At 48.0% G+C, this 25,851-nt stretch overlaps 1 protein-coding gene and 1 non-coding gene across 7 annotated transcripts in view; both read right to left on the minus strand.

Moving 5' to 3' along the window:
* Positions 1-25,851, minus strand: part of CPQ (carboxypeptidase Q) — a 2,048,903-nt gene that overhangs the window by 1,182,044 nt on the left and 841,008 nt on the right. The window lies entirely within an intron of this gene.
* On the minus strand, positions 19,945-20,123 carry LOC144829886 (small Cajal body-specific RNA 16). Its single transcript, XR_013610871.1, has one exon.

Raw genomic sequence — 25,851 nt, forward strand, 5'->3', positions numbered from 1 at the left:
CAGTAAGGAGACAGTGCATAGAGCTATTGCTGAATAGAATGGGAGTCCAATGGAATTGCCAAATGTCCAATCTTAGTTAGCTACACAGACAGACTAATAAGAATAGTCTAGTAATACCACAGGGAGTCATATTCGAGGCAGGATAAGAATTTATATCCAGTCTACAAGAAGATCAAAGACGATTTAGAAACAATCGAATGAGGAACGCTAGGAAAAAATAGGTACTCTTTATTAAAATGTAAACTTACTGGGGCCAGCAAAGGAGCCCTCGCCTGCCCGATCCTGGCCTGCATCCTCAGCACCCTCCTCCTGTGTCCTCTTGCCCTTGGGGGGAGCTGATGTACAACATGAAAGAAAGAAAAACCAGAAAACATGGATGAGATTTTTCAACCAAATCAAACATTTCAAAAGAACAATAACAAAATATTTTGGAGAAATAGCAAATAGATAGACAACTATTCCACGGGATCTATCTCATGTGGTATACTACGTTATTCGTATTGCCTGATTTGCGGAACGTTGACTTAGAAAGTTCCTATGTAACTCAATAAACAGACTACTAAAGAGGTTTGCCTAGGCCTGGCACTGCAGGCAGCAGTCCGCAGCACGCGAAGTGACAGACAAAGTCCATCCTGCTTGCAGATCAGTGAATACTCAAACTATCAATCCACCCACCACCGCCACTATTTCTTCTTATAGCCATGTGTCTAAAGGAAGGACTGGACTTCAGTCTATTGGGGCTGATTTAGAAGTCCCTTGCGGCTCATTTTCCTCCATTGTTGCGTGTCTTTTGTGACGCAGCGGCAGAACAAAAGACTCGCCATGGTGTTGGTGCGGCGTATATATTAAAAAAAACCACATATGGGCATATGGGAGATGCATCACGTTGTAAAGCCCTGCGCCATCAGGGGGCGTTCCGGCGCAAGGGAGGGCGTACCTGCGCAGGAACGAATCCTAAAAGTGGCTGAGGGAAATCTACAAGATGTCAATCAGTCACTTTTAGGACAATGATGCATGACTCAAACCCTGCGCGCTTGAAGCCGACGTACGGCTTGATGCAGCATTGGGGAGATAGGGTACCCCAGAGCATTGCTGGAGCTGCGCCATCGTTGGCATGCAACTCCAGCAATGCGCTGCCTTTACGGCACAGATGCGTAAGGCTTCTGTGACGTTTTGGGCCAATGGGTGGTGGTGGCATGGCACACAATTACTGCCGCATCCCTGCTACTTTGCAGGGATGCGCCGGTAATTGAAAATATGACCCTTAGTGTCTAGCATTACGCAGTTCTTATCTTTACACTACACTCATACATAATTTCTCAGGCCAATGAAATGCTTCTGAACACAACATACAAAACAAAGAAGCATAGTAGCAAGCAAGGCTACTGAGAAGGAGAGCAGTGCACCTGAAATGCATAGAAGATTTTGAAATATAATTTACCTCAATGTAATCGGCAGCATTATTGCTCTTGGTAAAGAACAAAGATTTGCAAATAACAGAGCCGGATAGAACAGAGTAGTAAATGAATAGCTACTACTACTCACCAAGCCCGGGGACCTCTACGCCGAGCGCGTCCAGCAAGTCCCGTTCCCGGTCCATGACATCGGTCCAGCGGTGGGTGGCCTGGTTATATGTGCGCCGGACCCCAGAGAGCTTATACATGGCCCGGCACACCTTCTCCCACCGCTTGCGGCGCTCCCGGATGCCATAGCCAGTCGCGATCGTGCCGCCTCCCAGGATCGTCTTGGGGAGGCGGCGCTGGACGTGGAAGATGAGTGCCGCCACTTCCTCCGCGCTGAAGATCTCCCGCGGGACCACTTGCTCCCCCCTCAAACGCCCGCACGGGAGCCGGGCACGGGGTGCGGGACCCTTCCCCTTCTCAGGGTGCTTCCCGGCTCCCTTTACCATGGTCTGGGCAGAAATACAGTTAAATGATAAACAAGAAATAGAATAGTGAAGAAGAAAAGAAAAGAGTTTAAAAAAGTAGTTTAAAAGTAACTAAAAGCAGCAGAAAACACAAAAATATAGAGCTAGAAAAATAGAGGGATAGATAATAAGTAAAATTAGATCAAATAAACTTCAAACAAGCAAAGGATGGCAGAGATTGAGAGAGGATAGAGAAAGCATGCCCAGAACCATAGCAATGAATGAGAAACAAGATGGCCGCGCCCGTTCACGACCGCGTGGGTAAGTTCGCGCGAGATTTTCCTCGCGAGCACGCGCGAAATTGTACTAGCGAGCAGCACACTTTGCGAGATTACACATAGCGGCCGGAAACGGAATTACGTCACGCAAACAAGATGGCCGCGCCCGTGTACGACCGATAGGGTAACTTGGCAAACGTATAGCTAGAAGCGCCTCGCGAACACGCGCAAGATCACGCGAACATACACGTCGTAAAAAAAACAATTTTGTATTCGCACGCATTCGCGGCTTCCGAAATCGATCTCGCACGGATTCGCGCCCCAAAAAACACGCGAAATTGCAGAAAAAACGATTTTAGCTAAACTGAAAGCAATGAGCAGGTGCAAAAGTTCAAACTTAACATTAGTAACATTCAAGGTAGTGCTTCCTGAGAGGCCCCTCCAGAGTTTGCAACTATTCTATGACCCTGCTATGACCCAAACAGCAGGCTCATAGAATAGCTACAAGTAGACCATAAAGGTCCTGTGAAAAAAAATTTCACTGCAACAAAAAGCAAATTACAGATAAGGAAGGAAGCAGGTGCCAGCCAGACTGGAACTTTCAAAATTACTGACACATTAATGACCCACAAATTAATTGATGGCAGTTGAAGAAGGGCAGGTGTGCTTGCTTTTTTCAACCACCATAATCTACAGTGATAAATAAACCTAATGGGTGGCAGTGAGGATGTACCAGAGGGTGGCATGGGTGTCCCAGAGGGTGGCAGTGGTGAAACAGAGGGTGCTGTGAACCTGTGATGATAAACCAGACGTAGAAACAACATAGTCGCGGCCGTTGCGAGCCGAAAAGTAAGTTCGCAATTGCGAACTTGTCCCAAAATCGGCGCGAACGCGCGCCAACACAAAAAACGGGAAAATCCGCAAATCCGCTAGAGTTCGCGTATCTTCGCGGATTGCGAATCCGTAAATCCGCAATTTCGCGTACGCGAGATCCGCTAGATCCGCCCATGCTTAGTTTTAGTACAGTGATCGACCACTGTTGGCCGCGCGCTATCCTGCTCAGTTAAGCGATCCTCCCCCCGGGAATCAACTCATCGATGACTCGCTCCACGCCATCATCTCCGCTCAGCATCAGTCCTTGGCAGCTGGGCAGCGGACAGGAGCCATTTTCTCTTTGGCTGAGCCAGAAATCGACCGTCGAATCAGGCGGTTCCAAAGCAGCCATGGGCTTGAAAACCTCCCTGACCCTGCCCAAGGGTATGAGTCACCGTCACACGCAGTTTTTAAGCAGCACAGGTGCCTTTTGTGCATGGTATTAGCAGGATAGTGAAATCTGGCGTGCGGAGCTACCTCAAGAGGCAGCCATTCCGCCTCACGCCGAAGCCACCCCCCCCCCCACTCTTGCTATGCAGTTGGAAGAAATCAGCATATAAAAAGCTGAAAAGAAGAGTTCCCGCTGCTAGCCTTTTTGAGAGAATCCTTCTGTTGAAATAAGAAGTGCCAAAAGGGTGTCTTCAGTAAACGAGAAGGATGAGAGACCTCCCAGTTGCCCAAGCTGACCTGATGGCATCTACCCTCTCCATGGATGTCTGTCCCAATTGGCAAGGCCCTTCCCCTTCTACAGGCACTCCCATTTGTTCCCCCACCCCATGCACTTTAGCTTGTTCCCTTCTCCCTTCTATAGGGACTGTTGCTTGTTCCTTCTGCCCTCCCAGGCCCTCTCTCTTGCTCCCTTACAACATCTTGTAGGGGCTGCTGATCGCTCTACTTCAAAAAGGGGGGTGGTGATGGACAGAGTATCTGAATTAAGCAGAACACTCCTACCCAGTCAAAAGATCAGGGCTTGATCCATCACCGTTTTTTAGCTCACTGCACCATCCCAGTTCAGAACCCGGCTACATGCAAATTGGTCTGTCCCTGGCCCAGTGCATCATGGGAACAGGGCAGACCAAACTACCAAGCCAATTCTTTACTGGAAAGGAAACAAGCTTCCGGGGACCGGTTTCTGGCATTACAGCCGTCTTCGGCCCGGCTTGCTTGAATCCTGATGGTGTAGTGAGCAAGGGACTCACATCTGAGCATACCCTTCCACACTTGTGGTGGCCAAAACGATTCAAAAAGGGGGGTGGTGATGGACAGAGTATCTGAATTAAGCAGAACACTCCTACCCAGTCAAAAGATCAGGGCTTGATCCATCACCGTTTTTTAGCTCACTGCACCATCCCAGTTCAGAACCTGGCTACATGCAAATTGGTCTGTCCCTGGCCCAGTGCATCATGGGAACAGGGCAGACCAAACTATCAAGCCAATTCTTTACTGGAAAGGAAACATGCTTCCGGGGACCGGTTTCTGGCATTACAGCCGTCTTCGGCCCAGCTTGCTTGAATCCTGATGGTGCAGTGAGCAAGGGACTCACATCTGAGCATACCCTTCCACACTTGTGGTGGCCAAAACGATTCAAAAAGGGGGGTGGTGATGGACAGAGTATCTAAATTAAGCAGAACAATCCTACCCAGTCAAAAGATCAGGGCTTGATCCATCACCGTTTTTTAGCTCACTGCACCATCCCAGTTCAGAACCCGGCTACATGCAAATTGGTCTGTTCCTGGCCCAGTGCATCATGGGAACAGGGCAGACCAAACTACCAAGCCAATTCTTTACTGGAAAGGAAACAAGCTTCCGGGGACCGGTTTCTGGCATTACAGCCGTCTTCGGCCCGGCTTGCTTGAATCCTGATGGTGCAGTGAGCAAGGGACTCACATCTGAGCATACCCTTCCACACTTGTGGTGGCCAAAACGATTCAAAAAGGGGGATGGTGATGGACAGAGTATCTGAATTAAGCAGAACACTCCTACCCAGTCAAAAGATCAGGGCTTGATCCATCACCGTTTTTTAGCTCAGACATGAGTCCCTTGCTCACTGCACCATCAGGATTCAAGCAAGCCGGGCCGAAGACGGCTGTAATGCCAGAAACCGGTCCCCGGAAGCTTGTTTCCTTTCCAGTAAAGAATTGGCTTGGTAGTTTGGTCTGCCCTGTTCCCATGATGCACTGGGCCAGGGACAGACTAATTTGCATATAGCAAGGTTCTGAGCTGGGATGGTGCAGTGAGCTAAAAAACGGTGATGGATCAAGCCCTGATCTTTTGACTGGGTAGGAGTGTTCTGCTTAATTCAGATACTCTGTCCATCACCACCCCCTTTTCTGAATCGTTTTGGCCACTATAGGAGTGGAAGGGTATGCTCAGACATGAGTCCCTTGCTCACTGCACCATCAGGATTCAAGCAAGCCGGGCCGAAGACGGCTGTAATGCCAGAAACCGGTCCCCGGAAGCTTGTTTCCTTTCCAGTAAAGAATTGGCTTGGTAGTTTGGTCTGCCCTGTTCCCATGATGCACTGGGCCAGGGACAGACTAATTTGCATATAGCCAGGTTCTGAGCTGGGATGGTGCAGTGAGCTAAAAAAACGGTGATGGATCAAGCCCTGATCTTTTGACTGGGTAGGAGTGTTCTGCTTAATTCAGATACTCTGTCCATCACCACCCCCTTTTCTGGATCGCTCTACTTAGCACAGAGATACTCTTCCTCCCCATGGAAGCTAAACGTGTTTCAGTCCTCCTCTCTGACCACCAGGACTGGGAGGAGGAGCTGTCATTGTGACAGACAGGAGCGTCAAAACATAGGAGCAGCAATAGTTAGAACAAGCAGAGGGTAAGATTAAAGAAAATGGTAATACTTTATGCTTGTGTGTGTCCAGACAAACATGTCTGTGTTTGCAAATGTGTGCCCTTGTGTCTGCGAATGTGAGCATGCATGAGTAGAATGCGAGTGTTGTGGCAACATACTTACATGTTGGCCCTCATATATTGGTGGTAAATCTTATCAACTCGTGGCCATCCATGGGATGATGCCAATGTCCCACCCCTAGTAAAATGCTGGCCGTAGCATACTGGTGGTAAATCTTGGTAATTTGGGGGCATTCATGGCATTTTGCCCAATCCCACTCTGGTAAAGTGCATGTCCTGACACAATGTTCATAATTTCTGGCATATTGTATATCCATTGTATGATGGTGTAACCTTCTGACTTAATGGAGGTCCTGACAGAATGGTGGGCATTTTTTATACAGTTTTCCAATTCATGGTAATGTGGTGTCCACCCATGTCAAAAGGAAGTTTTGGCAGTGTGGGGACAGTTTGCAACTGTAAAATGGTGCCCAGTTGTAGCATACTGTTCACCATAGCATAATGATAGTAATTTCTAGAACATTGTTGGCCTCCATGGCATAGTGTTGGTTATGGCAGTATGGTTGTAATTCTTCCTATACTGTGGCAGTGATTGCACAATGCTAGTGCTTCATGACATATTGTGGCTATCCATAGAAACCACATCTGCTCTACATACCTGTCACTGTATTATGGTGGTAGCTAATGATAAATGCTTAGCCAACACTGGTTCCAAAACCTAGGATCAGACACCTGTGACCGTCACCTACCGAAATGGCATGCTTCATTATCGAATTCTACTCGTTGCTGGATGGCACTGCAATACCAAGCAGGCCCCACTGTACATTCTTTGCTGGAGATATTTTAATCTATATGTCTAGTGTTGGCTAGACACTACAGGATATTGCCCTCCTCTGAACTCTGGAGGAGTGTGGTAGATTGGGAATGTGCTTAAAAGTAAATATGGTTCTGGGCCGCCTGTTTCTACAATTATTATCAGAGTTTGCCCATCCCAAGGCTAAAATAGCATGTGAACCCTTAGGGGGAATAATGAGTCCCTGGATCTATGTGCGGTCCACATGTGTCTTGCCCCTTCTGCCCTCTGAGTATTGCAGTGCCCACACAGAGAGGAGCTCGACCCGATTATGAAACATGCCAATTTGTCAAGATGGGATCATGGCATCGTATCAAAGATAACAGATTGCATTCCATTCACTTCACTGTGGTATGGTAATCCTTGATAGCCACGCATAGTAAAATGTTGGCCCTCGGGTAATTGTGATATTTTTTGACAACTAGTGGGCAACTGTGGCAAATTGCTGGCTTGGCACAATCAAGGTAATTACTGTTGTATTCTGAGCATCCATCGTCTCATATCTCATATCTCTGATATAATGCTGGTCCTGAGAAATGGCAGTCATTCTTGATATAGTGTGCGCATAAATGGCACAGCGCTGCCCACACATGACATAATGGAGGTCCTGGCAGTATGGCAATAATTCTTAGCATACTGTGGGCATCCATCATTGCACAATGCTGACTAACTGTGGCACACTGCTCATTCTGGCATAATGGGGGTAATTTCTGGTATATGTTTGTTGGCCTGTCTGGCACAGAGATGGTGCTGGCAGTATTGTACTTTATGGTATGTTTCAAAGCCTTACTGTACTTCTACACTACCCTTCATGCCACGGAGAGAGGAGCTTATGAGGGCATACGTTGTTATTGATGAGCCTTCGATCAAGGCAATGGTGTAGTTTCTGCAGTCTTTGCAACACTAAGAAGGGAGGGTGTGTGCACTAAGGGCGTAGACTGCCAATTTGGTATATGGGACTGGGGGTGTTAATCCCATCTTTGCGCCTGCCCGAGACCACCCGGTAGCCATCAGGAGGGAGGGCCCTTAGTCACGTAGGGCCGCCTCCGCCCCCCCCCCCAGCGGGTATGGTGGCCACCCCTTCTCAGGGCAGACTTGCCCGGTGGAGGTGGGCGGTCCTGTGACGCACGTCCGGGGCACTGGCTGGGAGAGGATATATCTCACCCACTGGCCATTTTGCTGCCTCTTTGTCGCTCCGGACGTCGCGGCGGATACGTCGGGACACTCTTTGCCGCACCAGACGCATCTTAGTGAGTCGCCTCTCTTCAGCGAGGGCGTTTTCACGGATGGAGGTGGCGTGCTCTGGCGACCTGTGGTAATGCACCTGGTAGTGCATGACGCCGACTGCAGCCATCGGTCCCTTTGTTGTGCCGCGTCGCGCCGTTCGTCGAGCCGGTCGGTGATGTTACGGTGAGTCCAGGTTCACTTTGGAGCGCCCAGTGCACTAGGGTGGCTCACGAGTTAATGTTGGTGCGCCGCGAGGTAAAGGTGCCAAGGCATGGTACTTGCCCTGCTGGACACGCTAAGTGTCCTGTGTCTCGCGGCGGTGTCTTGATGAGCCCCGGGGCACATCTGTGGGGGCCTAGTAATATGTTTTAGCAAGGAGTGCCCCGAGCAAGGAGCTGCGCGGCCTCTTCCTGGCCTCGGCAGATGGTAAGGAGCTGTTTTGCATTTACGGAACTCCCCCACCGCTTACGCCACTGTTGGTAATTTTAGTCTACTGAAGAGGCGACCCTCCTCCGACTAGAAGGATGATGGGGTGAGTCCTTATGTGGTCGGGGTTCAGAAGCGGCATGGTATGGCATTTTCCAGGAAATATGCACAATCCATTGCATGATATTTACTTGATCACGGGTGGTGATTTCCTTGGCAAAGCGGTTTTGTTTAGGGGCGCTTTGGCCTCATGAGCTGTTCGCTGGAGCCCCAGGCAGTGCTCAGTGCGCAATTCGAGAGCGTGGCGGAGGTCCACGTGGACCGATGTTTATTGCCCATGTGCTGTCCCGGGGGTGCTCGGCTGGGGGTGTAAGGCGGCTCTCACTCGGGAAGCGGGGGTCTACGAGATCTTCAGGTTGAATTTGGGATCTTTGCTGCATGAGTAGGCCGGATGGCTCAGTGAGTTGAACGACTGCGGAAGATGAACGCAGTGATCCGATAACCAGGAGTTCGAATAAAGGCGCTGCGATGGCCGAGTGGTTAATGAGTTGGAGTCTAAATCCAACGGGCAGTTTCAAATCGCGCAGGTTCATATCCGGCTCGCAGCGGGACTCGCTCCCGGCAAGACTCTCCCTTCTCTCCCTCCGAGCCCGGTAATTTTCTGAAGCCGGTAGCCTTATGATAGAGCTGCCGCCTTTGGCATTGGGAACCGGGTTCGAGCCTCGGTGTCGGCTCCTAATGTAACTGGTGCTCATGTAAAGAGCTCAAATAGCTGCGGTCGAGTTCACACTTCACTTTATGAAGATACGTTTAATTATTTATCTTCAAGCATGCTATATTAAAGAAGAATTACTGCTGCCTCCTCATCCCCCCTTCACATCGTGGTTTCAATTCTTCTAAATACTGTGTTGTCACCCGTCATACCGCCCCCCCCGGCAGCAGTTTCGGTGGCTGGGGGCACGTTGTTCCCTGGATTAGCTCTCGACCTGGATTACCGGTCGGGCAAGTCCATGCCCCGGGAGGGCAGCCCAGGGCTGAATTTTCATTCTGCGGCCACGTGTGTTGCTTTGAGATACGAGCAAGACGGAGTGTTTTCTACTCTCATTCTCAGTCCGAGAGGCTTTTGCGGGTCAGGTTTCAGGGTAAACTGAAGGTAGTGACTTATCACCACCCCCTTTTGTTTGAACATATGTCGGTCACAGGAAGGAAAGAGTAAACATTCTTACTCTCAGTTTTCCTTTAGCGTGCCCTTCTTGTTACAGAAGAAGAATGGACGTTTTTAAAGGGATGCCCCTTTAGCCTTTAGGCACTATCCATGCTGCTGGACTCCCTTCCTGGACAGTACTTGGGGGCCCGTCAGTGTAGTTATTAGACCGCTGAGTCTGTTCCATCATTAGCAACCGCATTCAGTGTAGCAGCCAGCAGGATGAATGCTAGCATTAACATATACAGCAATACGGGATCTCACTGGGTGTCTCTCAGCACGTATTTAACTACAGCGTCGCTTTTCTCAGGTGACACAGCCCTGGGGGTGGGGGGGTGTTTTCAACCTTGTGCCCTCGAGGGGAGAATGTCCTGCCGCCTCGGGTGCAGTGTGCGCGAGTGCCATGTTGTTTATTAGGAGAGGAGGTGGTCGAACGGCTAAGGCGGGCGACCTCGAATCTGGGGATCGGTGTTTTGGAGTCCAGGCAATGACGCTGTGCATCCGGTGACTCTGGGTAATCACTAATCTCCCCGTACCTAACAAAAATGAATGTGTCATGAAAGGCAACTGGGGCTGTTTATAGCGATCTGATGCCCAAGCCGTGTCACGCTCGTGCCACATAAAACAGCAAATACATTTTGTCTCTGCTTGCTGGGACCTCGCTCTTCAGCGCGGGCTACACTTGTTTGGCTAGGGAATCTATATCGCGCGGGCCGTCCTGTGAGTGGGCAAGGTCCTAGAGCCGCTCGTTCGTTGGGAGAGTGTTGGTTTTAGCGTATCCCTGGACTTCTCCCGGGTATTGGCCGATGACCCTTGTCTCATGCGCGGGCTACTTAATGCCTGGGCCCCCCAACCCCGGGGGTCACAAGCGAATTATCCTTGCGCAACTGGAACAAGGTCGGCACGTTTTCTTGGGGCCACTGGCTGTCCCATTGGCGCCAGTATGATTGAGGCACCGCTTTCTCTACGGTACCTAATAATTCTTTATTATAGCGCGCAGCTTTCGGTTTGCCTGCCTGCCCTGAGTAGCGAATTTCGCGCTAGTCGTCATGCGCTTCCGTGTCGGTCAGTGCCACTACGTTTGGTGCCGTGCGGTGACATTGCTCTCGCGGGACCTGGGTTCGGGCAACAGGGAGGCGCCGCGCTGGATGTCGTTACATGTCCACCATATTATTCGGGTCCATCCCCCCGAGCATTCCCACGCTGTGTCCCGGCCGCATGTTATAATCGGTCGCTCTCTCCCAGAGGTGTTATATGATTGCGGTGTTCACAGGACATCAGACACCGGCACATTACCAGGCAACATCGTTTTAGTCACTACATTAGACCCGGCAGAAGCTCCGAGCACTGTAAGATAGTTCTAGGCTGCAGATAGACAGGGCCCTGCGCAAGAAACATGTAGGGATTAGGCGCTCGTGGTAGCGGTCGGGTATGGGAATATGCCCTCATCCAATGTTGGTGGGTGGCATTTCTTTCAAAATCCTCCCGCTTGCAGAGGTATATCGTGGCCATGTTGCCAGATCATGGTTGTTCGCATGTTTGCCCTCATCCCGGTAGCTTCGGCCATTAGCAATAGGGCGGCTCCCGTTCAGTCTTTTGCGGGTCAGTATTGCATACTAATATGTGAGTGATAAAGTTTCTAGACAGGAGCGAGGTCATCGGGTTGGTCCTCCGTCCTGATGATTGGCTGCCGTGAGCCTTAGATGCCGCTGTAGGTCATCCATTCATTTATGTCTCCCTCAAGTGCCAGCCTCTTCGCTGCCTGTGCCAGGGAACCTTCCCGGGATCTTCCTGCCCTGCTGTGTTGTCTGGTATATAGGGCCATGCCTCCCATCAGGCATGATGCGTATTATACTGTAGGCATTTTGCTACTATTACAGCGTTGTGGGAGGCGATTGAGACCGTGTGTGCTCCTGAAGGCATCAGGGCGCGCACAGTAGGAACAGTAAGGACATAGGAGGTGAGGTTACAAGTGTGCACACTACTAGCTGTTTTTCAAGAGAAGAGTGGCGTGTGCATGTTACACTATAGGAACAAGCTCTGGCGCGAACATTATTCTAGGGTCAGAGCGCCGCATAGAAGAACCAATCTTTAAATTATAAAAGCCATGGTTATTGCCTCCTCTTTGATGCGGGGCAGGAGCGGTAGCTTTGTTTTCAAAGGTGTTGTTATATAGTGCGATCCTGCCCATAGGTCAGAGCGTATTACAGAGAATAAGTTTCATTGCATTGACGCTGTGGTAATAATTCGATAGCAGACAGAAATGTTCTCAGCTGCGTCAAAATGGAGGTGACCGATAGCGTCTCAATTTACACAAGTTAGGTTCTGCCGTTGGCGTGGTGTACACATGGTCTGGAAGTGCTTAGTGTGTGTCAAGCAACCAGGCTAGCAGCAGGCCTACACGGCATGATATACTCAGTAGGTACATTCCTTGAGTGCCTGCAGATAAGTTGAGATGATATACTCTGTATGTATACTGTCTGTGTGCCTGCATTTGAGGTGTGCGGTACGACAGGCTTTCAGCTAGGGTACTCTGTATAGGCCGCCAAGGTGTACAGGTGTCTGGGTGCCCCTGCGCAAGAGGTGTGATACATCAGACAAGCAGCAAGTTAGAACTGCATGATGGGACTGATGTGTACGGTAACTGTGTGCCCATGTAAGAGATTTGTGTTAGTCCAGACAAACAGTAAGCCAACTGCACGAGGCGATCAGCAGATACAGGTGACCGAGTATAGAATGTACGTAGACCACAACAGTGTGGAATCAGTGTGCCAAAGGTGTTAATTTCAGTCACTTCTCATGCAATTTGGCGTCTTGTGCGTCTGTTTTATTACAGAAGAGCAGGTACCCCATAGATTACATGTTGTGTGCTATGGGGAGCCCCGAGCCGCGTATTGTGACTCTTTTGGCTGCGTGGGAATTGATATTGGCCCTTAATATATACATATGACAAGACTCCTGTGGCACTCATTGGGTGGGGCCCTCACTTTTGGGTATCACCTGACTGCACTGTCAGGGAATGGTTACTGTAGGGAAGTCCATCTTGAATGTGCCTAAATTAGAATAGTAGCAAATCCTAGGTCTAGCCCTAAGCTAATAGGACATATATAACCCATGCGCATATCAATCCTGGGGCCTTGCCAAGTGGTAGAATTAGTCGTGCTTATGTACATTCCGGGACCGGCACTGTTTTAACTTAACCTATGAACAAAAGGTCACATGACAATAGTCAATTTGCTCTGCCTTAATACGGCTGTAGTCTGTCTGTTCTTCCTAGGCTCTGGAATCTGGAAGGCAGCCTACCCGAGGAGCCATCAGTTCGGGAGCCCCTGCTGCCTCTCAGTAGTACGTAGGGTCTACAGCCTGCAGTGTTCACTCAGTTCACGCACTAGTGGAGCAACTGCAACCACTGCCTGAGCCTGGACTGCCAATAATACCTATAGAAGTGGGCTCCCAGAAGACTCTCAATATAGAATTGCTCAGGAAGTGAAGTAACAGCTGTATGAAGACGCAGAATGTCTATCTGGTATTCCAGCCCCCTTTTGTTCGTTTTCTCTATTATGGGTGGTGGCTTGCACGATGGGCTCCTATCGGGAACTGGACTCCGGTTTCTCGCTCAGGGCTAGCGTGGTTGGGCTCCCCTGGCTTGCATTGAAACCGCCTCGGGATGTACCTGAGTAACCTTTAGATTCCTTTGTGCTCCTCCCAAGGTGAGAAGATGGTCTGAGGTTGATATCGCCATATTGGGAGCACCTTGGTTCAGCTTATTAAATCCCTTATGGCGGGGTCATAAGTCAACTTCATAGACAAGCTATTCATGAGGTAGCATGGTTGAGCTGCCTCCAGGTCTATGGGGGCATGTGATACCAGCTGTTTACCTTGCAATCCTGTATATAAAATGTAAGTCCACCTAGCAAGTTACACTAAATTATGCTTGCGCACTGAAATATCCCTCTGTACTTTGCTTGAGTATAGTTGCACAAGCGTTCTCAAAGCACAGCTACAGTTGAATTTGGAGAACTGCGCTTCGGCAGAAGATATACATTACTGGGTGTGGTCTGCTGATGCTTTGTGTGAAGGTGTGTGGTGGGGTCTCAGTGGTATGCGCTGGTTCGCTTATTGTTTAGATTAGGGAGCGATATCAGCAGGGGAGTCCCCCTCATCTTGGGGCGTTCCGGGGGTATGTCCTCGCGAACCTGGGATAGTCTACACTATTGCTGTAGAGGGTTTGTTCCCAAGGGTATATGCTCATTAGTGTCAGAGGGGCCCTCGGTCAGCAGGCATGTCAGGATGCTGCTCGGGATCTTAGGGGGCACTTGGTTTCAGTCCCTGCAATCCCTCTGTGGTGGTCGTAAGTCAACCTTACAGACAAGCTATCTTAGAGGTAGCATGGCCTAAGCTGCTTCCAGACTAAAACCCGAGAGGGCAGGTGATGCCTGCTGTTAATACCTTTCATTCCTGTATTGGCACATGCAGGACATCCTAGTGATATATGATTAGTTTTTTCCCTTCTATGCCTCTGCGCTCTTTCGAGTATAGCAGTACAAGCGTTATCGTAAGCACACTGTCTCTATGTTATGCGGAGAGTGGCGCTACAGCAGTAGTTGTAACTTAGCTGGGTGTAGCCTGTTGTCGCTTGTCGCGAAGGGTGTTTTAGTTTCAGGGCTCGTGCTGGAACGCCTATTATTTGATACGAAGCGCCTTCAGCAGTAGGGGCCCCTTCCTCATCACTTTGTCATTTCCTGGTAGTATGACTCACGATCCAGGGATGGTTACACTAATGTTGCCCAGGAATAAGACCCGGGGTATCTGCAGATTAGTGGCAGAAGGGCCTGGGTTTCTTCAGGCATGTATTGTCATGTCAGGATCTGGTCACTGGTGGGGCGCTAAGTTTTGCCAAGCAATTGTAAGGTCAAGGAAGAAAAGCACAGCGCCATGAAAAATTTTTCCCAACGGAGGGGCTGGGTTTCTTCAAACATGAAACGATTCAGGACAAAGTCAAAGGCTACTTTGAGGCGGATGGGGTTCATCTCACGCCTGTGGGCTTTGACCTATTCCTCCTCGATTTAAAAGAGGCTCTTCTGAGCAAAGGTTGCAGGTAAAAGTAGTAGCGTTGGTGGGGGGCCCGTGCGGCGGCGGGGACCATCGCACGGGCTGTGGCGGAGTTACAGGGCAATCCGGAAACAGAGAGGTGCAACACAGTACTTCAGCGGGCACATAGGGGTGCCAGAGCCTAACCTAGAACCTCATGGGAGGTCTAGGAATCCGAGTCGGCGCCCCAGTAGTCCTTCGTCGGTTGTGGGCCTGTGCAACCGGGGGTTTGCCTAGATACGCCCCGCAAGGGGCGTGAGTAGTGTATTACCATAATGGTCAGCAGCTGGGTGGTTCGCCACTGTGCTGATTGGCTCATCAGGCGGGCAGGTGGCGAGAATGCGGCCTGCCCTTGGATTGCCCGTAAGATAACCCAACGTGATTGCATAATGTTGTATGTAACAATAAACCTGCAGCAATTTTTCCCAATCTTAACACTTGTGTCTGTGTGTTATTTGCGGGATGTTGGTTATGTGGGCGCGGGGGGTTCCTGTGGCCCTGAAGTGACTATGCGCCTGCCCGAGGCCACCCGGTGGCCATCAGGAGGGCGGGCCCTTAGTCACGTAGGGCTGCCCCCGCCCCCCCCAGCGGGTATGGTGGCCACCCCTTCTCAGGGCAGACTTGCCCGGTGGAGGTGGGCGGTCCTGTGACGCACGTCCGGGGCACTGGCTGGGAGAGGATATATCTCACCCACTGGCCATTTTGCGGCCTCTTTGTCGCTCCGGACGTCGCGGCGGATACGTCGGGACACTCTTTCCCTCCCTACCTCTAACCCTGAGTGTCAGTTGGGGGGGGCTCCTGAGGGAGTTTTAATGTGTTTCTTTTTTCGTTGCAGGCGGAGTTACAGGGCAATCCGGAAACAGAGAGGTGCAACACAGTACTTCAGCGGGCACATAGGGGTGCCAGAGCCTAACCTAGAACCTCATGGGAGGTCTAGGAATCCGAGTCGGCGCCCCAGTAGTCCTTCGGGCGGTTGTGGGCCTGTGCAACCGGTGGTTTGCCTAGATACGCCCCGCAAGGGGCGTGAGTAGTGTATTACCATAATGGTCAGCAGCTGGGTGGTTCGCCACTGTGCTGATTGGCTCATCAGGCGGGCAGGTGGCGAGAATGCGGCCTGCCCTTGGATTGCCCGTAAGATAACCCAACGTGATTACATAATGTTGTATGTAACAATAAACCTGCAGCAATTTTTCCCAATCTTAACACTTGTGTCTGTGTGTTATTTGCGGGATGTTGGTTATGTGGGGGCGGGGGGTTCCTGTGGCCCTGAAGTGACTATGATACTTGACTGTAAATTGTGTTATTCTAGGCAAATCACTTAATCTTTCCATGCCAAAAATATTAAATATGTGAGGAATGCAACGAAGTTTTAAATAAGTGATTGTAATGTTACATTCCAGTATGTGCATACACTTCCCTGAATCTCGAGGGACAGATCTCTCCTCGAGCGACAGACCTGTAGAACGTTTCAACCAACTCTGAAACTTCACCAAAACCCTCTTAAGCCAGGGACGTCGACTATCACTACAACTGCTAAACATTTCGAGTAAAAATAATTATTCTTAGAAATTAGATCTACAAAATATTTGGAAACACAGTAGCAGTAGTCTCAAGTATATTACTGGTAGTAAATGAAAGTCTCAATTGAATGCCTGTTTAGCTGTTAGCAAAAAAGAGGTCAAGAAGAAAAAAGATGAAGTATTTGAACTGCTATGAATGACCAGTAAGACGTCTGTCGGGAAGGTGACAGTCTTCTGGGAAACGGCGATGTTCTTTCCAAACCAGGCGAGGGGCGGGGCCCTGAGTGTGGCACCAACAGACGACACAGCAGGGACGCAGGGGGGATGACGCACGAGTCAGTCAATCAACGGGGATAAGAAAAATCAATCCATTCTACACCAAAGTGTAAGAAAAACTGACAAAGCATCAACACCTTAAATGCCATAGCGCCTACACTTACTCTGTAGGCATGCACTTAAAATGTGTCGAAAGTGCAGTAAAATTGAGATAAATATTATGGCAACTGAGGTCTAAATACATAAAGATGAAAATGTCGGCTCCTGTGCACGCGAGGTATTGATTCTTAGGTGTTTACCAACTGTGGACGAGTTTTATTAGCCAGCAACTTTGTTCATTTTGGCCCTGAGTGTGCATGTTTTAGCTTTCTGAAATGTTGACTTTCTGTGATGAAAGTTAACTACTGTAGCAATTCCTGGACTGACCAAGAAAAGGTCAATACTGTTGCATAAAAAACGTGTTTCTTGCCAATAGAGCTGTTCGAAGAACTTTAACAAGCTTAACGAACACACAGAAGTTTGTTAATTAGGCAAAATGCATTCAAATCGGAATGGCAAATTTACTACCGGAGACACTATTATAATCATGATTGATACAATAGTAACGCGAGCCTTATCCATCACGCAGCGCCTAAAGTGACTGCCTATATAAGCAACAATTTATTTTAAATTCGCTTTTAATTATTATCTATTTGACGACGAATCATGTTATAATACAAAGGACCCTGCAATCACTGTTTAAAAGCCCGACTCTAATTTCCTCATTACAGACGACTCTTGGCGCACCTCGACACTTGCTATAAAGAAATGAGGTAGCTACTCAATTCTAGTAATTTATTACAGTTGAGGTGTGATGGTCAATGCCTGCTGCCAGAGCCAGCGGTCAAGGGGAAAGTGAGGCCACATGGCATAATTAAATATGCAGTTTCAGAACCAAAAAGAGAGAGGAGAGGAGTTGGCCTAACGGCTAAGGCGCTCGACCGCGGATCTGGGTTCGAGCGTAACGACGCCAAAAACCTCCTGTGATTCTGGGCAAATCACCTAATCTCCCCGTGCCTAAAAATGAAAGTGTGTCCTCATGTAACGTAACTGGTGCTATGTAAAGCGCACTGATACCTGATTCGGTTCGGGTCTAGTTCGCGCTATATAAAACTCTGCAAAAAAAAAAACCGGAGGGCTATTCCTTCTCCTGATGTGTTTTTCTAGATAAACATAAGCATACAGTATACTACAGCTATCTTCTCCATCAGAGATAGGAGCTTGCCCCCCCCCACAAACTTCTGCCTAAAGTGTGAAAAATAAAATGAAGTTATTACTATTTTATTATTTACTCTCTGACTGCTGAAGGGGCTGGGCCTGTGTGTCACTGCTGCTGACTGGCAGCAGTGAGGAGTGGTCAGTTCAGTTTGAAGTGTGCATGTGGGTTTGGCCGGCTAGCTTGCTACAGCCAGCCCGACATGCGAGAGCAATTCAATATCGCCAAGCTGTTTTAGACAGCTGGGTTGGAGAGCAAGCAGAGGCTCCAGTGTGTTTTGGAGCGCTAAGCTGGCCTGCTCACACCAATCCTGATGCTTCGCTCATGCTCATTAGCAGCATGATAGAAGCTCTTAGATTGGATAGTTTGAGAATGGAGTTCTGCTGTGGAACATACGCTTGGAGCCACGGTCGGACATCCTCATTCGTCAATTGCTCGTTTTCCCCTGTATTCCTGGGATGTTTTAAGCGTCTTCAACAGTGCCTGCTGTTCTCTGTACTTCTACTTTGGAGAACCCACTCTGAAGACTTGTTAGATTACTGCATGGTGAGAAACCCAAACCTTTTTTTGTATTGCCAAGAAAACAATTCATCAGTTCTGTTTTTATTTGTGAGCATCTCTGTGACGTGACAAACGAGTTTGCAGACTTAAAGCAGGTTGTGTTAGATTTCCTAATGCTGAGTTGACACTGCATGACACCACCATGACGCCAAACTGACTGGGACTGACTCTCGCTGGACCAGCTCCCACAGGCATGGGAGGCCAAGGTGTACGAGAGAGCACCTTGGCCTTGGTACGACCTTCACGGCTGCTCACGTCCACTGCGAACCCGAGGCTTCCTCACCACTATCCTCTGAGGCAAGAGGCCGTCCACCTCCCCTCATCGCCGCTGGGATTGAGCAGATAGCAGCTGGAAAAGAAGGCTCATTACCGATTGTGTATGAGACCAGCAAACAACAAGCATTTACAATGCAATGGTCTCGTCTTTGTTAAAGTTAGAGCTATTGGCATTGGTCATGACATTATTTTTGTTTTTAAAACATATAAATAAATGACATTGTCATTTACAATGCCAATAGCTTAATCTCTCGCAAATGCGAGACCTATTGCATTTGCACCCACACACAGAGCCACATGCACCCAGCCACACACACCCACACAGACAGGGCCACACACACCCACACAGACAGAGCCACAGAGCCACACACACACACACACACACACACACACACACACACACAGACACACACAGAGCCACACACACACAGAGCCACACACACACACAGACACACAGAGAGCCACACACACAGAGAGCCACACACACACACACACACACAGACACACACAGAGCCACACACACACAGAGCCACACACACACACAGACACACAGAGAGCCACACACACAGAGAGCCACACACACACACACACACACACACACACACACACAGAGCCACACACACACACAGAGCCACACACACACACACACACACACACAGCCACCACACACACAGAGCCACACACACACACACACACACACACACAGCCACACACACACACAGAGAGCCACACACACACACACATAGAGCCACACACACACACACAGAGAACCACACACACAGAGCCACACACACAGAGCCACACACACAGAGCCACACACAGAGCCACGCACACAGAGCCACACACAGAGCCACACACAGAGCTACACACAGAGCCACACACAGAGCGAGCCACACACAGAGCGAGCCACACACAGAGCGAGCCACACACAGAGTGAGCCACACACAGAGTGAGCCACACACAGAGCGAGCAACACACACACAGAGCGAGCAACATACACACAGAGCGAGCAACACACACACAGAGCGCACGCACATCAGGGGCAGCTACTGCCTTGGACTTTGCCTCAGTTTTAACAGTGACAGCTTAGAAGAAGACAGTCTCAGTTAAGGAAACAAAAATGAAATTACAAACAGAACAGATGAAACAAGTTGAACAGAGTTCGTAAAGACGAACGGACTAAGCAGCTAAGTTCACACAACCCGCTTGAGATAATTAGTTTAACGTTACTTCGACAGTAATTCCCTTTACCAACTGTCGTTTTGGAAGTGCAAGCAAGGCTCTATCTACCTTTTCCCAGGTCATCTGCTGACCTACTAAACCAAGCTAAATATACAAATTTTAGTCCTAGGGTAGTTCACCTAAACGCGTGTTTGCAGTATCATACATGATCACCAAACTTCTGCTAAGATGTTAACACCTGTTACTGCACCAGCCCCTCTGAGGAGGTAGCCCCTTGGTTTCTCTATGTCCAGGACTGGCTGCCTTGGTATCGAACTGAGCCCAGGCAGGGGTCAGTCACACAAGAGCCATCCTCCTTGACCATGTGCTCCATCACCAGAGCGAAATGAAATATCCACACACACATGCAAGAACAGGCAGTAAAGCAGTTTACACTTGAAATAAAATCAAACAGAAAAAAGAATGACATGGGTTTATGCCGGGCACGTTCCCGGGGAGTGTAACACGGATTACTTTAATTCTTTACAACATCCCCCAAGGGCGCTTTATAAAACCACTCAACAGACTACAAATATAATTCGCATTCCTGCTCTTAAGAAGCTCCTCGCAGCCCAGGTATAAAGCACTAGCAAACGCCCCGGATAATTAAATGGAAAAAATATCCACTAACGAAACAGTGCAGGAACGTTAAAGAATTCCGTGCGCCTGTCCAGGAAGCACGGCACGTTCTGGTACTCCCTTACACACGCGGTCCAACTCTTATCTGCAATCTAAGGCTAGACGTTGCCTACAACACCCTGCCCGGAGGTTGACAGACAATTATCACGTTTCATCACAAAACAAACCCTTCAGCGAGCTCTTTTCCTCGCAAATCCCCCTAAGGCCCGTTCACTCGGCCACTAGCTCTTACCTTCCTTCTTGGCCTTCGGTGCCATGTTGGGGGTACGGGGTCTACCAGCTAATATCACAGGGACTCGCTCAAAGAACTCTCGCAAGATCACTAATCCAATCGCAAACGTTGCAACGCAACTAACATTCCTGACGTAATTTTTCATTGAGGCTTGACACGTACGCTTTCAAAAGCGGATATGCCGAGACCTATCCAGCCGACCCTTGTCATTATTATGATGAATAAAAGACAACTAAAATATTGCCAAGTTGCTATGTTGGGTTTGACTTCCGACATTTTATTTAATTGCTACTAGACATGATTATTCACAGAAAAAGTCAAACCGCTTTTTTACGATATACGAGGAGGAGAATATAACATATTTGGGGAGTGTGGAATGTTTTGTGTTACGTGTCTAGCCTTAACATCTCATGTACTAGCCAAGCGATGGAATAAACATATCAAGTAAAACAACAAGCGTAAACACGAAGGAGCTAAGCCCCGTCCTTTTCAGACTGGGGGGCGTGTTTTTTGTTAAGTGACTGAAGACGTCACGGAGAGAAAGGACAGCAAAAAACATGCCCCTCAATCCGAAACGGACGGGGCTTAAAGTGACCGACAAAGCTCTTCTCCAATGGCTGGCCACCGTTTAGGAAGCCAGCCAATGGAGAAGAGCTAGCTCGTTTATATCCCTACTACAAAACATAAAATCTCGGCAGCGAGACTGCGCAAGCACAGCCTACACTAGCCGAGACCTAAAAAACGAAGAAAAGAAATTACAGAAACGTACAAAATACAAATGCCCCGTTTGAGTAGATGTATAATTGAATCCAGCATATCTTGTGTCATTATCCTTGTCGGTCTCCAGGTAGTTGGGGCCAGCTAGAAAGAGGACAGATAGTGCTCATGTTTTTGTTCACATCCTACGATACATCTCTTATGGACGGAGGAACACTGGTCTTTTCTTTAGAATCTGCATCCCTTGCCGCGCTTTCAATGCCTACTACCTTAATTCTAATATATCTGCTGAATACATTTATACTGCTTTTTAAAAAAAATTCTAGGCCCCTGATCCCAACCTTAATTGTACAGTTTGTTTGACCCGAAACAGAACTGCATCAAATCCACATCTAAACTACACATTTTGTTTTGTTAGTGATATTAAATGGCCCTAAACAAATTATTTTCTGTGACAAATTAGAGTTGTACCTTTCCTTGGTTTACAGTTCTAGGGTATGAGACAAAAACCATGTTTGCCCAGTAACCATGCTTGCTTTGCTTCCTACATAAAAGTCATACCCAACTTTTATGCCCACCACTTTCAAGTGTTACCAACCCCACCCGATATTTATGGCAACATGTCTATTAATCCATTTAAGTGATTATAGGAAAGATAGAGGCTTGCTGCATGTCTCTAAAAATTCTGAGCAACAGCATTTTTTTTTTAATCTGACTTTTATTAAAGTGATTCTTATATCTTTTGGGCAACAAATATCTAACTGCTTTTTGGTGTGTTTAACTTTGCACTAGAGATTGTAAAAAAGAGCAACACACCAAGGATTTAAGCATTTGGTGTGAAGGAAAATAGTGTGGTCATGTATTATAAGGAATAAAGTGTCATTTGTGGTACATTATAGGGATATTGTAAATCAGTGAACTCCGAGGTGACTGTATAAAAGAACTCGACCTTTAGGTTCTTTCCTTGTTATGGTAAATAAAACTCCATAGTGAATTGTAATAGCCTTATAATGTGTGTTAATATCTTATAATGTACTACTCTCTTGAGGGGCAAAAGTGTCTTACAGCAAATTAGTGCAAAATCCCCACTCACCTCTGGCTGTCACATGAGAGATGTCGTGGAATAAGACTGTCAAGTCCAAGGATGTGGAATAGGCCAGAAGACATCCTGTTTATTGTTGTCTTGTGAATCTTAAAATATAACTCTTCTTCAAAGCATTTACAGCAAAAACAAAAGGTGTTACCAGCCACAAAGGTTCAACATACAATAGTAATTGTTAATATTGTGATTACACTTATTGTAAAAGTATATCAACTGTATGCCCATAGTTTACAAATGTATATCTCTACAAAGGATGATGTAGTGAATGTCATTGATACTCATTGGGAAACAGACTTGCCCAGAATGTTGATAGGGTAAGTACATTCATTCAAAATGAAATATACAAAGAATGCCCAGCACAGCATGTGAGAGGTAAAGTGAGGGATGGCATAGAGGAATAGGAAGGTAGATGAAGAGAGAGAGATAGAAAGTGACAAAGAGCACACAAAATAAATAAAGTGAAAGACAAAGAAGAAAGAGCGAGCGAGGCAGGTCAAAAGTAAAGAAGGAGACAGAGCAAGAGAGAGGAGGCAGAAAGAAAGAGGAGACAGAAAGAGAAAAAGAGACCCATATTAAGTGTGAGATAGAGAGATCATAAAATGACTATGACCACAGTTCTTCACCTTGTGGTTTGATTACTAATGCCATATTTGGATTATAAGTAATATGAGAAAACTGCACATTTTGAGTTTTTCATTCAAACACCTTGCCGGCATCTGAAAATGGAGGAAAGCATGTGGGAATCGATCTGGAAACAGAGATTCCCACATGTTGTTCCGTCCTAACCCATAATCAGGACACATTTCCTTCACATCAAGAATTACCAGTACCAGCAGTGTCAGTATTTGGTTTTCTCAGCAAAATACAGCCCCACGTGCAATGGGTCGCTAGATCTTGTACAAAGTGAATGTAGTGAAAGGTGAATATTCCATAGAGGTTAGGCTCATAGTAAGCTGAGGTGTAGTATTTCTTCTTGGCTTTTATAAGCCCCCAGCAGACTATATTGTGTAATTACTATAAATAGTTGCCGGGCTTCTTGATTTAAATCATTGGAGTGAAGAATCAGGAAGACTTTGGCAGTAGAAGAGCGTATTTGCCTGAAGATTTCCAAGATATGGAGCTCACTAGTTCACTACACATGTAATCAATGACAGTAGTCTGGTCGGGCTGCTGAGAATTCAGAGATGCCAACTCTCCCAGAGAAAGCATTGGGGATTCAGTGAAGGTTCAGGATCTTCTCAGAGCTTGAAGAACTCTGTGATAGGGCTGAATTTACTGGCTGTTGGTGCACTGCTTTAGAAAAAACCTGAACAGTGCATCTCAATGGTAAAGAACTGTCTGCAGGACCATTGATGCTGCTGGCTGGTTCTTCTAAAGCAAAAATGAGAAGGAGGGAAGCCTGGCCTGGCAGTTCGGGCTGGACTGTTCCCATGAGGAGCAAGGTCAAGAGTGATTTGCATATGTCTAGGTCCAAACTGGGGTGGCCTCGTAAGTAAAAGAGTGATGGATTAAACCCAGATCTTTTAAATGGGGGTGATCGGCTGAAATGTTTCAGCAATCCCTCCATCATCTTGTATTTGCTATGTTCGCTCTAAGTGGCCAAGGGTATGCCCAGATGTGGGTCCCTTGCTGGCTGTACCACTGAATTCAATCCAGCCTGGCTGATATGTGGTGATACCCCAAAACTGGTCACAAGATACTCGGCCCAGGGAGGACCTGGCCTGGCAGTGCTGACTGTACTGTTCCCATAAGGAGCAGGGTCAAGGCTGATTTGCATATGGCTCGGTCCAAACTGGGGTGGCATCGTGAGTAAAAGAACGATGGATTAAACCCATGTCTCTTGACTGGGGGTGAGTGGCTGAAAAGTTTCAGCACCCCATCCTTCACCTTCCATTTCCTATATTCGCTCTAAGTGACCAAGGGTAATTTCAGACGTGGGTCCCTTGCTCCCTGTGCCACTGAATTCAAGCTAGCCTGGCTGCTGAGGATTGATACCCCAAAACCGGTCCCAGAATGCTTGTTTCCGATTCAGGGATGACGTAGACTAGCAGCTTGGGCTAGACTGTTCCCATGAGAAGCAGGGTCATGACTGATTTTCATATGTCTGGGTCCAGACTGGGGTGTCATAGTGAGCAAAAGAACAATGGATTAAACCCAGATATCTTGACATGGGGTGATTGGTTGAAAATGTTCAGCACTCCGTCCATCATCTTGTTTTGTTTGACCGGTTCTTCTAAGCTGGAATGATCATTTGAGTCAGTAATGAAAAGGACATTTGGTGAAGGAAGTCTTGGGTGACTTATTCAGGATGTTTTTACAGAAATGTAAGTATATAATATTTCGTTGGTATGGAGTTTAAATAGCAAGCCTTCGATGACTGTCCTGGTGACATCTTGCTGAGGGACCTCAATCCTGTTATTTAAATTAGAAGAGCATTGTCACAGTCTACCCCATAGTTTATTTTCCAACAGGGCCATCAAGTATTCAGAAGCAATGCAGATCTCTATTTAGGGTCTTGGGTAGAGATGCCTTTTGATGAGTGTGAAGTAACTGCACAGCAGAAAAGCACAAACTATTGTGGAATTCAATTTTTCCAGGAAAAACTGCTTTTATGAGTAGGAGACAGGAGATTTTCCCTCTAACTCAGAAATGGGCAGGATCCTGGAGAAGATCTAATGAAGATATGGACAGCACTTATCTGGCGTGTGAAAAAAGGGAACATTCTGAATGGCTCTCCAGTTCCTAAGGCTCCGCACTTGGATATACGGCTGTAGATGTCAAGGAGTCATTTAGACCTGTATTATTTGCACTTCACTTACATCAGTTAGTTGGGGCCCCACCACTGCATAGATACCAACCTAAGTAGGTAAGAAAGTGAGACTTGGTGCTGTGCAGTCGACAGGGGGGGTTGTGCGGTTATTCCTTAGTCCACTTGTAAGGTTGGGTGACTTCGGCCACAGGTGTTGGAGTCCTCGAAGTCCTCTTTGAGACAGTAGAAGGCCAGTGGCTGCTGGGCTACCAATTTCGGTACACAGCAGGCCCAGTGGTATCCTCTGGTGAAGCTTGGTGCCGGTCTCTGGCAACCAATCTGGACTCAGGCAACACTCCTGGGTCGAGCGGACTCAGGTGCAACTTTGGTTCTCAAGGATCAGTCTCTTGGGTTGCCCAGCAGTCGTCAGCAGTGATGCGCAGAATGTGGCTACTGACTTGCCAGTGTGATTTTCTTCAGATTTAATGGCCCTGGTACTTGTTCCAGGGGGTCAGCCAACTGACCCTTGCAGTCACTTCTTTGGTCTGGGGCTCAGGAATGACTTTCCCTTGAGCCAGGAGTTGTAGGCATCGTCTTCTAGGTGTGGCTGGTGC

Source organism: Lissotriton helveticus, chromosome 4_1, assembly GCF_964261635.1.
Source record: "Lissotriton helveticus chromosome 4_1, aLisHel1.1, whole genome shotgun sequence".
Lineage (NCBI taxonomy): Eukaryota > Metazoa > Chordata > Amphibia > Caudata > Salamandridae > Lissotriton > Lissotriton helveticus.